This window comes from Crotalus tigris, unplaced genomic scaffold (genome assembly GCF_016545835.1).
Source record: "Crotalus tigris isolate CLP2741 ecotype Arizona unplaced genomic scaffold, ASM1654583v1 scf7180000024379.1109085, whole genome shotgun sequence".
NCBI lineage: Eukaryota > Metazoa > Chordata > Lepidosauria > Squamata > Viperidae > Crotalus > Crotalus tigris.
Genome location: NW_024100549.1, coordinates 808,490 through 826,907, shown reverse-complemented (window position 1 = coordinate 826,907; position 18,418 = coordinate 808,490). Strand labels below are relative to the sequence as shown.

Here is an 18,418-nt window from a genome sequence, read left to right as displayed (position 1 = left end):
CGTAAGCGCGCCCACTTGTATTTAACGAAAGCCCAGCCTACTTCCGGTGTTGAGAACTGCACCCTCCCACTTCGAATCCGCTCCCTCGCCAATGCTTCGTGAAAGAATAAGACCACGCCCCCTCCCTCTTCTTCACCATTCGGTCGTGCGGTCTCTCTGAGATAAACAGTATTTTCTCTTCCGACCTCCTCGCCTTGAGGGGGGGGGTGCAAGTGGGGAAGAAAGCGTTTCTGATTGGCTGATGGGCCGAGACGAAGAAAAGGGAAGAGAGTATTGGTTCAAATGGCGCATACCGTAGTACAGTATTCGTTAGTCTACAGTAGGCGGGTCCACGTGGAAAGTTGTCTTTTTTCCTCATTGGCTTAAGGAACGTAAAGTTTAGCATTCAATTGGTTGTGAAAGGTGCCCTTCTCGAAGGGGACGACGACAAGCGGGGACAGAAGGTGAGGAATTTGCGCACGGTCAAGGCTTTAATGGCGGAAGCTTGAAAACAGGGCATCCCCAGGGGGCCGTTTATTCTCTATCAACCCCCTCCCTGAAATGGCAAAAAAATATTTATGAAATCTATATGGCCGTCCATTTTACAAAACGTGACCCTGGACGGAGTACACCCCTTAAAGTATAAAGCAATAAAAATATCTTACGCGGTTATATTAAAAAAAAATTAAAAAAAAAAAAGCACGCGCGAGATTCGATCAACAGAGCCCCTCAACATCCCACTGGTCGCCCAGGCCTGATGACAAAGCCAGATTTTGAGGGACTTCTGGAAAATAAGAGATGGAGATGACCTCACTTAAGGGTGGGGGAGAATGTTACACAAGGCAGAGGCCGTGGCAGAAAAGGCACAGAAAAAAATACAGCATGCAATAAAAAATCACCTTCAACAGTCCACTATGTATACTGCCTTGAACTCCTGAAGGAAGAATTCGGTTATAAATTCCCTAACCTTCCAATCTTCAGTGGCCCCAGGAGCCAGGACACAGTTCTCATTGTAAGCCCTTACATATACCATGGTAGCCAAAACTAATAATCATAATTATATTTACATTATTTTTAATTTAAACTATTTAAATTTGTTTTAAATTATTTTTAGTTATTTTTTTAAAAGAAATAGTTCATTTTTTAAAATCCTGAAGGAGGATCTCCTTCATCAATTCATAATTTATAAGGCAAAAATAAACTGGATCAGAAAAAAGCCATCTATTTCAAGTTTCTTCCTGTTCCATTGAATATTACTAATACTAATGAATAATTTAGAAAGAAGGAAAGACTATATTTTTATAAATGAAATTGTTGCAAAGCTTCCATAGGAATCTGTTTTGTCAAAATGAATTTCCAAAAGCTAAAATCCAATAGATGTATCTGAATAGGAAATATCAAATGCATTAGTATGGGTTGGAGAATAAACCATACTCATTACTAATATATATGAAAAAGTCTTGGTCAATAACAAGCTGAATGTGAGCAAACAATGTGATGCAACCATTAAAAAGCACAAATGCAATCCTAGGCTGCATCAGCAGAAATAGAGTGTCAAGACCATCAAATGTGAATTTATCAAATGTAAAGAACCCTACTGTGAGACAGCTTCAGGCAATTTGCTAATTGTTTTATTCCTTCTTCCCTAACAGGAAAATGTGGACGTAGTGGCAGAAAACATCCTACAAGTGATTGATTTCTCCCTAGTTAAAACTGTTTCAGATAGCAGGATGGGGGGGGGGGAGAGAATCTTCCTGAGATGCTAAAGATGACACTGTTAAGTCCTTCGAACAATGGCGAATGATGAAGACACATCTTGTACTAAACAGCTCTTTATTTCGTTTTCAGCCAAAACACCAACAACGAGCAAAGGCACGCAGGCCTCTTTTTATATGACCAGATCCCCGGACACAGTGGCAACAATCAGAGCGCTTTCGCACCTTGCGCATGCGCACAAAGCTGGCGCCACTCAGTCTGGTCCCGGGCAGCTTCTGGAATGCGCGGTACCATTGCAACGTCCCGAGCCTGCTTGTGCAGGCTCGGGACACAACAGACACCATAGTGTCAGAAAGCGTAGTTCAGGTTTATACAGTTTCAACTATTCAATGGGTCTTACAATTTATATTTTATTCAATTTGGTTGTATCTTACCTGTACATTGTCAAAAGTCCTTAGCAATTCTGTAGACCTATAAATAAGAATGTAAATAATAAAAAATATACTCTATTTAGTTATTTTTGTATAGGTGATACAGTAAATGCTTGATTAAGTCCAGTTTAAACAAAATGTGTAATTTTACATCGAGAAGAAGCATCATTGTGATGAAAAGTAGATAGTTGGATTTTTTCCATGTTTTATTTTGGATCAAAACATTTTTCCTTTTTTTGTAGTCTAATAAAATCTGATGATATCTTATGTATTATGTTTCACTGAATATAGAAGGATGCACTTGTAAGGACTTTTTTGTCTAATGTACTTTTTCTTTTCTGGATGTTTCCACCATATTGATCTTTTTTATTCATCCAATCATTGATATGCCTAAAGCTTAGTTGTTCCCACTCTATAGAATTGGTTGCAGTAATGTGGCATGTGTGAACATTAAGATAAACATCCCTTTTGTCTGGAAAGATAAATATTAAGCTCATTTAATTTCTGTTTTTGTTATATTAACAACATGATATAATGCTCTCATATAATTTCAGTGTTGTTATATTAATCTACTGTGGGAATTAGAGATAAAGAATTGCACCATACTAGTCTATTATTGCAGTTCCAGTTTCAACAGGAAAGGCTGTCAAAACAACAAATCCCAATGATGTTAAGTATTTATATCTGAGTTACTTTAAACTCAGTTCTATCTTCTTAAAGAACAGCAAATATTGAAGAAATATGTACACAATATCATCAATTGTTAAATTTAATAAGGCAAATTATTTCCTCATCACTTATCCAAGTAATGGATCATTTAGTTTTATTTCTATCTCAAAATAATGTATTCATAACCTTAGTCATATCTTATTACAGCCAAGGCAAGGAGTATTAAACACCAGTAGAAATAGTAAAACAAAATAGTAATAAAGATAGAGATCACCAGAGTGAAAACTGAAAAAAGATTCTGGAACAAGACAGTGGAAAACCAATCCCATACGGTAGTCCTCGACTTATGACCACAATTGGAACCAGAATTTCCATTGCTAAGCAAGGTGGTTGTTAAGAAGTCACATCTAATTTTATGACCTTTTTTGCCATGACTGTTAAGTGAATCACATCATTAAGTAATTCCAACTTCCCCCACTGACTTTGCTTGTTGGAAGCCAGCAAGGAAAGTTGCAAAAGCCAATCACGTGACCCTGAGATGTTGCAACTATGATAAATACATGCCAGTTGCCAAGCATCCAGGTTTTGATCAGTTGACCATGCAGATGCTATGATGGTCGCAAGTGCAAAACCAGTCGTTGCTTTTTCCAGTGTCATTGTAAATTTGAATGATGACTAAGCGAATGATTGATGACTTCCTATACTAGTGTTAACACAATTAAATTGACATCCAGTTTTCATATATTCACCAATTGTTGAACTTGACTCAAAGAAATGTTTACTTTTACATACAAAGACACACATAAAAAGAACCCTGATTACTGGATAAGCAATCCGGCATATATGTTATGTAATATAATGTTAAGTTCCTTCCCAAGGTTTGAAAACAATCTTATATGCCATCAAGTCATTTTCAACTGGATTCATGTATTATTCTAAGCCAGTAATAGCGAACCTTTTAGAGACTGAGTGCCCAAACTGCAACCCAAAACCCACTTATGCATCATCGAGTGCCATTGGCTGGGTGTGGCCAATTGGGTGGGCATGGCTGCCGTTGTAACGGCAGACTGGGTGGGACTAAAAAGTTTGATAAATCAATTCCAACTTTGCAAGAACTTTTTTTTTCCTGCGAGAAGTTGAAATTGACTGATTGAATTTTTTTTTTTTTTTTTGCACACAGTGGCGGAGGCCTAAAGCGAAAAGGTTTTATAAAACCCAGCTGAAGGCCTAGGACTGGGGCGACGGCGCGCATGCCCACAGAGAGGGCTCTGAATGCCGCCTCTGGCATCCATGCCATAGGTTCGTCACCAGTCCTAAGCCGTTATTCATTTAACCATGTTTGTTTTTAATAAACTACAATTGGTTAGGCTCACATATGAAAAGTCATAAATTGCTTATGGCCTATGGTTTATGACAAAAAGCGAGATTTGCAAACCCTAGTGGGCAAGTTCACACATTAAAGCTAATAAAGGTGGGATATAAATAAATATAAGCTAAAATTAAAGAAATCACATTATGACATAGTTTGATGTGCAGTCCAACCAATATCTGCGCTAGCTTCCCAGTATCTTTGTAAAAGTTCTTTGTGTTAAAATGTGTGCTTTGTTGGGTGGGGGAACATTGGGAGAGGATCTATTTAGCTAAGTCCAAACATTTATGTGATATATTTTTGGCTTGGTCAAACTAAGCATTTGGGGCATTGAATTATAAGGGAGCTAGCACTTTTAATTGGAATTGTTGGTCAGGAAAGAAAATTCTATGATTCTTCAGATTATTGTTGCTACACTGGTTTCTGTTATCAGTCACTTTATTTTCCCTCTAGTTCAGTGGTTCTCAACCTTTTTAATGCCGCGACCCCCAACCGGTCGTAAGTCGAGGACTACTCAACTGGTGCAGCACCGTTTGCAGAATGGGACTTTTGGCAGGGTCAGCAGGGCAGAGACAGCCTGGACAATTCCTGTTGGCTTTTGAAAGTCAATAGACCCACAGGTTGAGAACCATTGCTCTAGTTCAATGGTGGCGAACCTATGGCACGTGTGCCAGAGGCGGCACCCAGAGCCCTCTCTGTGGGTACACACGCCATGCCCCAGAGATGGCAACCGTCCCTCTTCAACCAGCTGCCCGCTAACTCGCCAAGGTCCCACGTGGCCAGATGCATCCCAGCACCCATGTGCTCGCTGGCCTCTGTGTGCAGGGGCCGATGGTGTCAGGCAGCAGCCACCCTGGACCCTGCCTCACCTTGCCCTGTGACAATGACATCCCCGCTCTACCTCGCCTTGCCTCACCCTGCAGGACGAGCCTCCTGCCCACCCACCCCCCTGCCAGAGACCCCCTGGATCTCCCCCAACCCTGCCCGGCCCCCACAAGTGTCCCTCCCCATGAGCAATATCAAGCTGATCACGCCCACCTTGACCACACCCACCCAATCTGCCATGACCACCATAGCCACACCCACCCAGTGGGCCATGCCCACCTGGCACCCAGAGATAAATAAGTAGGTTTTGGGTTGCAGTTTGGGCACTCGGTCTCTAAAAGGTTCGCCATCACTGCTCTAGTTCCTATCTTGCCTTGTTAAAAATAAATTGCTTTGGCTATAAATTAACACTGCTATGCCCTGCTGTTCTTGCGCATTTCCATTGAGTCCTGGTACATATTAAATCATTTGACTTAAGTTATATAATGCAGTCTAGATGGGCAGATTGGCCAGCAGAGTTTTTATCCTTGCATTTTTCCTCTACCGTAGTTGTTTCTATTTTGTGCTATTCTGTATGGCATCAAACAGGTTTTTAACCAGCTTCTTTTTTAAAAAGACACGGGGCAAATATCCAAACTACAATTGGCTTGCTTTGTTTATTTGAACATTTACATCTCTAAATAATGCTGTGAGACTCTTGCCTCATTGTTTAGAATTCCATAAATACTGTACACTAAACAAGGTTGCGCAGCAGATCAGATAGTTGCCTCTGGGTTGGCAGGACTTTCTGATTTAAAAAGATTACTTTGTGTACAATATTCTGTGAGGACCCAATCGGTCTGATCAGTTTGATGTAATTTATGGTTTAAGCACTGAGTTTACTTATGAAGCCATGAGAAAGAGAAGGTTGGTTTTACTTTAGTGATCTGAGGAGCTGTGACACACGCTAAATCAAGGACCAAGAATGTGAAACAGTAAATATGTGGAGGAATATCTTTGCCAACAACACAGCTCATTCCAGAACGTGTTATTATACATGGTTTTCCAATGTCTCATAAACTGTAAAGTCCATGGAGAGTTTCTGGGTGGGAACACCCAATGTCCTAAAAAGATAAATCCTTATTTATTATATTTATTTATCATATGACATATCATAGATGGACTACCAATATATATTAACATTTCATCTAAATTAGTAGAACACAATAAAATATAAATGTTAAAAAGATAATAATAATAGTTATTATTATTATTATTATTAGTAGTAGTAGTAGTAGTAGTAAAGTTGGAAGGGACCTTGGAGGTCATCTAGTCCAACCCCCTGCTTAGGCAGGAAACCCTACACCATTTCGGACAAATGGCTGTCCAGTCTCTTCTTAAAAACTTCCAGTGTTGGCACATTCACCGCTTCTGGAGGCAGGTTGTTCCACTGGTTAATTGTTCTGTCAGGAAGTTTCTCCTTAGTTCTAGGTTGCTTCCCTCCTTGATTAGTTTCCATCCATTGCTTCTTGTCCTGCCTTCAGGCGCTTTGGAAAATAGCTTGACTCCCTCTTCTTTGTGGCAGCCCCTGAGATATTGGAACACTGCTATCATGTCTCCCCACGTCTTTCTCTTCATTAAACTAGACATACCCAATTCCAACAACCGTTCCTCATATGTTTTAGCCTCCAGACTTCTAATCATCTTTGTTGCTCTTCTCTGTACTCTTTCTAGAGTCTCAACATCTATGTTGAGATCTGTGTTCAAATAACAGTGTCTAGGCCAGCTATGCTGACTAAGGAATTCTGGGATCTGAAGTCCACAAGTCTTAAAGTTGTCAAGGTTGCAGACCCCTGGCCTAGGCCATCTAACCATTGAAGCGCAGCATCATTTATATTTTTTAAAAAATAAAATACTGAACTGGTATATGCCCTCAGCTTACAACTGGTCATGACGTGACCTACAGTTTGATATGGGACCCCACAGTCACACTGAGGGGAGGATACTATGCCTCATTTATACAGAGTCCTGGTAGACACCATGTGAGGTGTGAATCCTATTCAGGATTGTCCATTGCTGATGTGGTAGTTGAAAGCCTGGCACCTATTTTGGGGTCATTTATATGTCTTCCTATGACTGGCTGTTCAGTGATCCATCTGCCTTTCCATTGGGATCCAAAAGCCATTATGTTTCCAAACTTTTATTGGACTGTAACATAGACATGGCCATCCTTCAAGAAACACACGTAGAAAATGAAGATAATCCCTATAAAACATACAGAACAAAGGCAATTATGGTTCTGCTGGTGGGTAGTGTAGCAACTCCTGATATCGTAGATTCTTGGAATTAAATATTAAATGGGACATGATCCAGTTAAACACTGTCCTTGTTATTCCGTTAGGAGTGCAGACTCTGGTTTTAATATAAAGTATAAATAGCATTAAGATATAGTAGAGCACATACATCTTGTCTTCCCCTCAAACCTCTGGGTTGTGGTTTGGGGCTTAAAGTAGGCCAAGTAAGTGCTTTTGCCATCCATTAGTAATGTGATATGGGGAAATATTGAAGTTGTGTTATTTGTTTGAAGTTTTAGAATGGGACACAGGGGGCTGAGTTAATATTGCTCATGGTCCATCATTTTCTTGGTTATAGTACCACTGTAAGAACAATATAGAGCAGGGGTCCCCAAGCCCCGGTCCGTGGACCAGTACTGGGCTGCGGCATACCAGCAATCGGTCCGCACAAACAAGCAAAGCACCATCCATGGGATGCAGACACCACGCAAAACCACGCACCCTCCGGTCCATGGAAAAACTTCTTTCCATGGAACCGGTCCCTGGTGCCCAAAAGTCCATCTTCCCTTAAATTCTCAGCACGGAAACATACGGATATTATGTCATGCTCCCATGGACAGGAATTTTCATAATTTCTGCACACACCTCTTGGAGGTTGGGGGGCATTTTCTGTCTTTTAAAGAGTATATCGTATGTGGTATTTTCAGTCCTCTCCTGCCAACTAAGCAGTTGGAAAGCATGCAAATGTGGGTCAATAAATAAGTAATATTTTGGTGGGAAGATAACAGCGTTCCGTCACGGCGGCCACATGACCACAGAAACACCTTTGGACAATGCTGGCTTCCTCAGCTAAGAAATGGAGATAAACACTGCCCCCTAGAGTCAGATATGATTGGGCAGGGGAAACCTTTACCCTTTTTTAGATTTTCAGTTATACAGTCCTGACCACCAGGAGGTGCTGTGTCCCAAGTTCCATCCTCATTGGGGGACACAGTGCCTCCTGGTGGCCAGTATAACTGGGAGCTGTCTCAAGGAAAGCGATCACATGGGGGACAGAAGAAGCGATACAAAGACACGCTATAAGCTTCTCTTAAGTCCCTGGATATTAACACCATCTCTTGGGAACTTCTGGCGCATGATCGACCGACATGGCGCACCTTGGTGTACCAGGGTTGCCAGACATATGAACACAGAAGGACAATCTTGGCACAAGAAAAGCGAGCACTCCGCAAAGCCAGAGCTGCAAATGCTGAATCAACAGTGTCTACATTTCTGTGTTCAGTATGTGGCAGAACATTCTGTGCTAACATTGGTCTTATTAGCCACCTACGGACACATCGTTGATGGCCCACAACCCACAAGATGTCAAGGTCTTCATCGAAATCGATGGACGAACAACATAACTGGGGACTCCTCAGGTGTTGGATTCTCTGGGTTTGAACCTCATAGAATAAAGTCTGACTGCCTGTGTGTGAAGAATGCCAGTAAGAGTGAAATCAGATAGAGATGTGCGGCATCATCGGGGGGGGGGTCTAGGCTACAGTACAATGCCATGCTTTTTTTTCTTGGAAGTAGAGCTGCTTCCCAATGGCTGTTTGAATGTTCTGGGGCCCTAGATTAAAATGGTAATTCCACAAGGTGCCCAGGTGAGACCATCATTCCATATTTTAAACCCACTTCATCTTATTTTTCTCTCAGCAGGAATAATCTGTTCACTAGAAACACCAGGAACCAAAGAACAATTTGATAAAAATGTGTGTGCTTCTTTGCTTTTGATGTCTGCAGAGATATTAATCATACTCATTTCCCCTTCCTACGCATTTCCTGTTCACTGTCGTATCAATTGTTGCAAGCATTGCTGGGAGTTTTTTTTAATATACTTGCAGGTACAATTCTTTTAAAGAATTTTCTGCAGTAATTCTGGGATTGCAGAATATTGCCACATTTACTAGTTTTTGTTGTTGTTGTTTTCTGAATCTTGCCTACACAGTACTGTAGCTGGCTTTTCACCATCCATTTCAGAGTAGAAGGAATGTTTTCCAGCACAATAGAGCTTTAGGAGAATTAAAATCTTGCTTTTAGCTTCTTTTGCTGACATTAAAAAAAAAACCTTGCTGCCTGCTGTTTTTAATAACATGCATTAAGGATTAGAAAGCCATTACAGAGAGGAATGTTCAAGCTGTGTTGAATAAATACATGTACCCAACGCCTAAGGAACGCCAACAATGCCGATGCCAATTCTGAGGAGGAAGGAGACAAAAATAAAATAATTATTAGCCTTTTGGCAGATGATGGCCAAATCTCTCTCTTTAAGCTGACTTCATAAATCCTATTATTAAATATTTTATTGCAAATTAATTTGTTTTGTTGTAATAAAATATAAGGATGTGGGTATTATTATAGGAGGACTCTGCAAGAGGGGCCAAATTGTTAAAGTGTTTTGAAATCTGGAATTCCAGGATTTTGTTGTTGTTAAAGACACAAAACACATGTGCCCAACTGCAGGTGTATTTAAGGGAGATAACAGGGAAGAGACAGCTGGAGAGGCAGTGAAGAGGTAAACAGGACAAATATGTAAAAGACCAAATACATGCTCTTGTGATCAGTCTCAAATGTGGACAGGATGTGGTGCTTTTTTTTTTGTAACAAAGAATTGAAATGAGTTCTACATTTCCTGTGCTGCAATTCTGCTTTCGACAAGAAATGGAAAAGCCACAATAAACAGGTAGTCCTCGACTTACTACCACAATTGAGCCCAAAATTTCTGTTGCTAAGTGAGACAGTTAAGTGTCTCATTTTGCCCCATTTTACAACTTTTCTTGCCCCAGCTGTTAATTGAGTCACTGCAGTTGTTAAGTTAGTGACACAGTTGTTAAGCGAATCTGGCTTCCCCATTGACTTTGCTTGTCAGAAGGTCACAAAAGGGGATCACATGACTCTGGGACACTGCAACCGTCATAAACATGAGTCAGTTGCCAAGGGTCTGAATTTTGATTACGTGACCATGGGGATGCTGCAAGGTTGTAAGTATGAAAAACAGTCATTAGTCACTTTTTCGGTGCTGTTATAACTTTGAACAGTCACTAAATGAACTGTTGTAAGTCGAAAGACTATCTGTAATATCAGAAAAGGGTCATACAGCATGTGGAAGCTTCAGTTTATTTATTTATTTATTTATGAGACTTATATACCGCTTTAAGTGCAAGCACTCTCTAAGTGGTGTACACCAGTAAGCAATGTATATATATATTTACATTGCCCCCAACAATCTGGGTCCTCATTTTACCTACCCCGGAAGGATGGAAGGCTGAGTCAACCTTGAGCCGATGAGATTTGAACCGCTGACCTGCTGAACACAGTCAGCTAAAGTGGCCTGCAGTACTGCACTCTAACTGCTGCACCACCTTGGCCCTTGGGTAGTTCAATAACATTTGATTTATGGCAAGCCTACATAAGGGCTAAGTTGCACATATTGCAAGTTCCTAAGTGCTTGCTAATAAAAGCTTCTTTCAACATATAAAAAAACTATTTAACTTGTTCTTTGCATCTGCCTTTACACAAAGGGAAAAAACAGACCAACCTATCAAACATAGTGCCATAAAAAACAGAATAGAAACACAAGTTAAGATAGGCAAGAAAATGGTAAGTGAGCACTTGTCCAGCCTAGACGAGTTCAAATCGCCAGGACCAGATGGATTACACCCCAATATTTCAAGGAACTGGCAGATGTGATTTCAGAACCACTGAACTATATTTTTCAAAGATCCTGGAGCACAGGGGAACTACCAGAGGACTGGAAAAGAGCTAATGTGGTTCTCATCTACAAAAAAGGAAAAAAAATGGACCCAGGAAATTACAGACCTATCATCCTGACCTCAATACCTGGGAAGATCCTAGAAAAGATAATCAAACAACAAATCAGTGAAAACCTAGAGCAGTGGTTCTCAACCTGTGGGTCGGGACCCCATTTGGGGTCGAACAACCATTTCACAGGGGTCGCCAAACAACTCAGTCCGCCATTTTTCCCCCTTTTCCTTAGCTGTGCTACTCCCTTTTATTCTATTGGCTTTTGAAAGCCAATAGAATAGACTTTCAAAAGCCAATAGGAATTGTCCAGGCTGTCTCTGCCCTGCTGAGCCCACCAAAAGTCCCAGTCTGCAAACGGTAATGCACCAGTTGAGTAGTCCTCGACTTACGACCGGTTGAGTAGTCCTCGACTTACGATCGGTTGGGGGTCGCGGCATTAAAAAGGTTGAGAACCACTGACCTAGAGGCAAACAAAGTCATTACTAAAAGCCAACATGGGTTTGTCAAAAATAGATCATGCCAGAGAAGTCTTATTGCATTCTTTGACCAAGTGACAAAATTAGTGGATCAGAGGAATGCTGTGGACATAATTTACTTGGACTTCTATAAGGTATTTGATAAAGTAGATTACAAACTACTACTTGATAAGATAGAAAAATGTGAGGTAGACAGCATCATCACCAGATGGATCCGTAGCTAGCTGACTGGCCATACTCAGCGTGTGGTCCTCAATGGAACTGCATCTACATGGAGGGACGTGTGTAGTGGGGTGCCCCAGGGCTCTGTTCTGGGCCCAGTGCTCTTCAACATCTTCATCAACGATTTGGACGAGGGGATAGATGGGGAACTCATTAAATTTGCAGACCACACCAAGCTGGCAGGAATAGCCAACACTCCAGAAGACAGGCTTAAGATACAGAAGGATCTGGACAGACTTGAACACTGGGTGCTATCTAACAAAATGAAATTCAGTGGTGAAAAAAGTAAGGTTCTACATTTAGGCAAGAAAAACCAAATGCACAGGTATAGTATAGAGAGTACCTTGCTCAATAGCAGTAACTGTGAGAGGGACCTCGGAGTCCTAGTGGATAATCACCTAAATATGAGCTAGCCGTGTGCTGCAGCTGCCAAAAAGCCCAACACAGTGCTCGGCTGCATAAAAAGAGGGATAGAATCAAGATCACATGAATTGTTAATACCACTTTACAATGCCTTGGTAAGGCCACACTTGGAATACTGCATCCAGTTTTGCTCACCGCTATGCAAAAAAGATGCTGAGACTCTAGAAAGAATATAGAGAAGAGCAACAAAGATGATTAGGGGACTGGAGGCTAAAGCATATAAGGAACGGTTGCTAGAATTGGGTAGTTTAGTGAAGAGAAGGACAAGGGGTGACATGATAGCAGTGTTCCAATATCTCAGGGGCTGCCACAAAGAAGAGGGAGTCAAGCTATTCTCCAAAGCGCCTGAAGGCAGGACAAGAAGCAACGGGTAGAACCTAAGCAAGGAGAGAAGCAACCTAGAACTAAGGAGAAACTTCCTGACAGTTAGAATAATTAACCAGTGGAACAATCTGCCTCCAGAAGCGGTGAATGCTCCAACACTGGAAGTTTTCAAGAAGAGACTGGACAGCCATTTGTCTGAAATGGTATAGGGTTCCTGCCTAAGCAGGGGGTTGGACTAGATAATCTCCAAGGCCCCTTCCAACTTTACTATTATTATTATTATTATTATTATTATTATTATTATTATTATTAATAATAATAACAACCAATAGTAATAGGCGCCTTGGGTGCAATCCCAAAACAACTGGAGCACCACTTGAACACCATTGGCATTGACAAATTCGCTATTAGTCAATTGCAAAAGGCGGCCTTACTAGGAACTGCTTCCATCCTGCGACGATATCTGTAATACCATCAAACATCCACATCTGCCTATCCCAGGTCCTGGGTAAGGACTCGATAGGTAGACAAAATGCCAAATCCAGTCTGAACATCTGGCTGACTGTGCGATGATCTATAATAATATAATCAGCCGGGTCTCCTAAGACTTTTTAATCTTTGCTCTTCTAATTTAACTGATCTTGAAGCGAGCAAAGCAATAAAACTTTCCTTGGGATTTTTTTTATAGCAACTTTTCTTCAGCGTTACAACTAAAAAGATAAAAACCAATACAAACTTTTTAAAAAAAAAACTAACAGAACAAAAACAGAGAACGTGCAGAAGAGAGAAAAAAGAGAAAGAAAAAGAGAAAAGGAAGAAAAAAAATAAGAATATAATAAAGAAAAGAAAAAAAGAAATGTGTAAAGAAATTACTTCCTCCTTCATCACAAGTATAAACAATTTTAGTAATTTATCACCTTCTCTTAAAATACAGCAAATCTCTTCTTCCCATATCTCATCTCTTTTCCATAAAGAGATCCTTAAAGCCTCCTCCATTCAGTTAAACCGGTAGTCAGCAGAAGACCATTAAGCTTTACCAGAGATGATAAAATACCCAGGGTGGATCTTGACTTACAACTTAGCTACTGTTTGAATTTCCAGCAGACATCCCCAGAGCTACTTACAACCAGTTTTTGAAGTTACAATAGCCACATGCACACACACACACACACACACACACACACACACACACAAACACACACGGTCACGTGATCACATTTAGGCTATTTGTAGCATTTGTAGTCATATGACCACAATTTGTGATTTTTTGCTGGTTTCTGGTTTCTAGCAAAAAATGCCCATTGGGGAAAATGGATTCATTTAATGACCACTGCATTCATCTAAAATGAATACTACAAAAATGTAGTAAAATGGAATCCACTCACATGATGCCTCGATTTGCAAACACAACAACTTATAAGCATAATTTTGGACTCAATTATGGTAATAAATCAAGGACTACCTGCATTTTAATCTTGATCAAATAAGTCAACTGTAGATTCTTTCCTTTTATTTTTAACACTCTTGTTCTTTAATCGCTTCAAATAATGTTCTAGAAGTTGATTTCTTTTCATTTTTTTCTTTGTCCCTTCTCACAAAATTCTTCAAAACTTTAACAAATCATTTCGTTAAAAAGCCAATATGGGAAAGTTATCCAGGTCAATCTTTTGGTTCATTTGTATGTCTCTTATAATCATTAAGACATCAGCTGGTTTCATCTATATATCCTGTATAGGATCTTTTTCTGAATCATTCTTGTATTCTGTCATTTTTAAATCTACCTTCAAATCAGTCTCAGTTTTGTCCAGTAAAACCTGTTCCTCTTCCACATCATCTTTTAAACATATTCTATCTCTAATAGCAGACACTCTTAAAATTAACTTCTGGATCCATTGTTCACAAACATCCTCCAGCATTAAAATATTGTGCTCTATTCTGTATTAGTAAGTCAAATTGAAGTGTTCTTCTTTAATTGCAATCTTTAGTTTTCTTTCTGGTTCCCTCCAGTATCCAATGTTCAAAGTCCTGCCTATCACACTTTTTTTAGAATTCAAAACACATTTTTCCCCACAGACAGGATTCTTATAATTAATTTCAAAATCTTACTTCAAATCCATCTGGATGCTTAGTCCATTTTTAAGTTTCTAAAATTCAACATACCATCCATCTTTTTGCTGCTTATGCCCAAAAATTATTTTAAGTCATTAAACCTGTATTTAAAACTTATTTTGCTAAGGATTGAAGGAGACTAACTTAGTGCTGTAACAAAAGGTATTGATATCAAGGTTCCTAATATGTGAAAAGCAATTAATAAGCAATTTCCAAAAATGCTCAGGAAAGGAATGTGAATCCTGTATCCATAATGGCTTCGAACACAGTTTCCCTCATGTCTCACAGATCAAAACCCTCCCTCTTGTGGTCTCTTCGTGTGGAGCAATTGCCTGGAGCACTTGTGGATAATCCTAAATCCTCTCCTTGTCCAGAGAGGAATTTCAAAGAACTGGTCTGCTCACCTGCTCTTCATTCCACCGCAGTCTTCAGTTTGTCATTTCTTCCCCGGAAATCCAAATCCTGCCTTGGCATTTTGAAACACTGCTGTTTTGACATTGGATGATCGAATGATGACTCAGCTATTACTTGCTTTAGACATACCCTACGTGCCATAAAAAAGATTTACTATACTAATTACCTTTCATTGTTATGATAATGATCATATTAATTCATTGGAACTTTTGAAAGGATAGAAGGGAAAGGCATAGCTGAGCATCAGAATGCCTACTGTGTGTGTAAAAAAATCTAAGCTCCTGTCTGTGGCATCTCCAACTGAAGAAATAGCAAGAGCACTTAGATTTATATATTGCTTCACAGTGCTTTACAGCCCTCTCTAAGCAGTTTACAGAGTCAGCCTATTGCCCCCAACAATCTGGATTCTCATTTTACTGACCTTGGAATGATGGAAGGCTGAGTCAACCTTGAGCTGGTCAGGATCGAACTCCTGGCATTGGGCAGAGTTAACCTTCAATACTTCATTTTAACCACTGTGCCACCTCAGCTCCTGTGGCTAGATTGAGGCTAGAAAGAAAGTAAAATTCCAATGAGCCTAGAAAGAAAGTAAAACTATCTATACCAATCAGAGAATGCTAAGATTTATGAGAAACTTCCTGACAGAACAATTAACCAGTGGAACAACCTGCCTCCAGAAGCGGTGAATGCTCCAACATTGGAAGTTTTTAAGAAGAGACTGGACAGCCATTTGTCCGAAATGGTATAGGGCAGCGGTTCTCAACCTATGGGTCGCGACCCCATTTGGGGTCAATCGACCATTTTCGGGGGTCGCCAAAGGTGGCGATCCACCATTTTTCACGCGCCGTGCACGCGCGCCGCGCACGGGGGCGACACCGCGCATGCGCGTTGCGCATGGGGGCGACACCGTGCATGCGCGTTGCGCATGGGGCATCATGCATGCGCATCGTGCATGGGGCGGCGTGCATGCGCGTCGCACATGGGGGTGCCGCGCATGCACGCCGCGCATAGGGGCCCCGCCCCCATGCATGCGGTGCCGCGCATGTGCAGAACGTTTGTGTGACGGGGGTCGCCGTCACACAAACGTTGAGAAGCACTGGTATAGGGTTTCCTGCCTGAGCAGGGGGTTGTACTAGATGACCTCCAAGGTCCCTTCCAACTTGATGATGATGATGATGATGATGATGATGATGAATAATTGTAAAAATGGGGGTAATTTTATGTGCCAACTGTCATTTTACAATGTGGTGCAGATAGTCCTTGACTTACAATCATTTGCTTAGCAACCATTTAATGTTACAACGGCACTGGAAAAAGTGACTTATGACTTGGTCCTCAAATTTATATCCATTGCAGCATTCTCACAATCACATGGTAACAATCCAGGAGTTTGGCAACTGGCATGTATTTGTGACAGTTGCAGTGTTCCAAGGTCATGTGATCACCATTTGTAAACTTCTCAGCTGGCTTCTGACAATCAATGAGGGGAAGCCAGACTCGCTTAAAACAACCACACAATTCAATTAACAACTGTGGTAAAAAAAGTCATAAAAAGGGGCACAACTCACTTAATAACTGCCTTGCTTAGCAACAGAAATGTTGTGCTCAATTGTAGTCATATGTCGAGAAAATGTGGATTATATGAGGAAGATCTATAGCGGATTAGTAAATATTTTGATTGTTATTTAATTAATGTCAATGTGGAAAATATTATTTTTAACAATATGATTGCTATTTCCTAGTACATGATTTTATTTTGATGAATGTGATGATTATTATATTCTAATATTTTTATACCTAGACAACACACTGTTCAATACAGAAATGGATTTTTTGATATAACAACAACAACAACAACAACAACAACATAATAATAATAATAATAATAATGATAATTTAAAAAAACTGGTGGGATCATAAAATAGAGAAAGTCATAGAAAATGATAAAATTAAACTGTTCTGGGACTTCAGAATTCAAACAGACAAGCACCTGCAACATAACACCCCAAACTTAACAATTGTCGATAAGAAAGACAAAAAAGTCTGGATAGTGGACGTGGCAGTGCCTGGAGACAGCAGAATAGACGAGAAAGAACTGGAGAAGATAACAAAATACAAAGACCTACAAATAGAAATAGAAAGACTGTGGCAAAAGCAAGGAAGGGTAGTACCAATAGTCATAGGCTCCTTGAGTCCAATCCCAAAACAACTGGAGCACCACTTGAACACCATTGGCATTGACAAATTCACTATTAGTCAATTGCAAAAGGCAGCCTTACTAGGAATTGCTTCCATCCTGCGACGATATGTGTAATACCATCAAACATCCACATCTGCCTATCCCAGGTCCTGGGTAAGGACTCGATAGATAGACAAAATGCCAAATCCAGTCTGAACATCTGGCTGACTGTGCAATGATCCATAATAATAATAATAAAAGTCAAGAACTACTTATAGTTGGTGTATCAATAGTGGCATCCCAGAAGATCCTGGAATCTAAAACAAAAAATATCACTTATTAGGTACTGAAGAATTTAAATGTAAAAATAAAATAAAATAAAATAAAATACCTCCCAGGTAGAGAATGAACTGTAGCTCAAGGACAGGACACATGCTTTGAGTCAGATGGTGCCATATCCAATCTGGGGGAAAAACCTCTCTTTGCCTCAGGCATGGAAAACAGTTGTCAGCAATAAACAATTCTGGATTGGATCAACCAGTGATGTCGTGATGTTTTACTCTCTGCAGCTAGGTTCCCAGTATTTATGCATGCCCTGCCCTCAAAAACACAAATATTTATAATATTTGTATATGCTTTTGAGTATCAACACAATTTAGAATTAACTGCGGTAAATATGATTCTCGCCACAGTCAAGAAGGCTGACCTTTTTTGCTTAATATTTGTTATCCAGATGCTACCTTTAGACCAGGGCTCCCCAACCTTGGCCACTTTAAGACCTGTGGACTTCAACTCCCAGAATTCCCCAGCCAGTCCACAGGTCTTAAAGTGGGCAAGGTTGGGGAGCCCTGCTTTAGACAAACAATTTGTAGATCCTGTGGAACGTACTTGAAAATCCAGTGACATAGTCCGGCCAGTAGGGGGCGCTATACGAACATTAAATTAAAAGGGCCAGACCGTAGTCAAACTCTTTTCCAGTTATTTTAAATATTACAAGGGTTCCCAAAGAGATCCAGAACTTTGGCAATGACTTCTATAAGTCTGAATGCATTTCAGTTGGCAAATGTTGATTAAAGTAACCGCAAATAATTCTTTTTAGAAGTGCTCAAAGTCATAGGAAAATACCAATCTGTGGTTAGGAGAGAAAAGATCTTTACTCTCCCAAGCCTTACTTTCCCATTGCCAAGTATATTTGATCTGTT

General features: G+C 40.3%; 1 long non-coding RNA gene across 1 annotated transcript; it reads left to right on the top strand.

Moving 5' to 3' along the window:
• The first annotated feature begins 73 nt into the window (after positions 1-73).
• On the top strand, positions 74-2,674 carry LOC120301349. The gene is made up of 2 exons (XR_005554862.1): positions 74-443; positions 1,632-2,674. It is a non-coding gene; the product is annotated as an uncharacterized LOC120301349 (long non-coding RNA).
• The last annotated feature ends 15,744 nt before the right edge of the window (positions 2,675-18,418 follow it).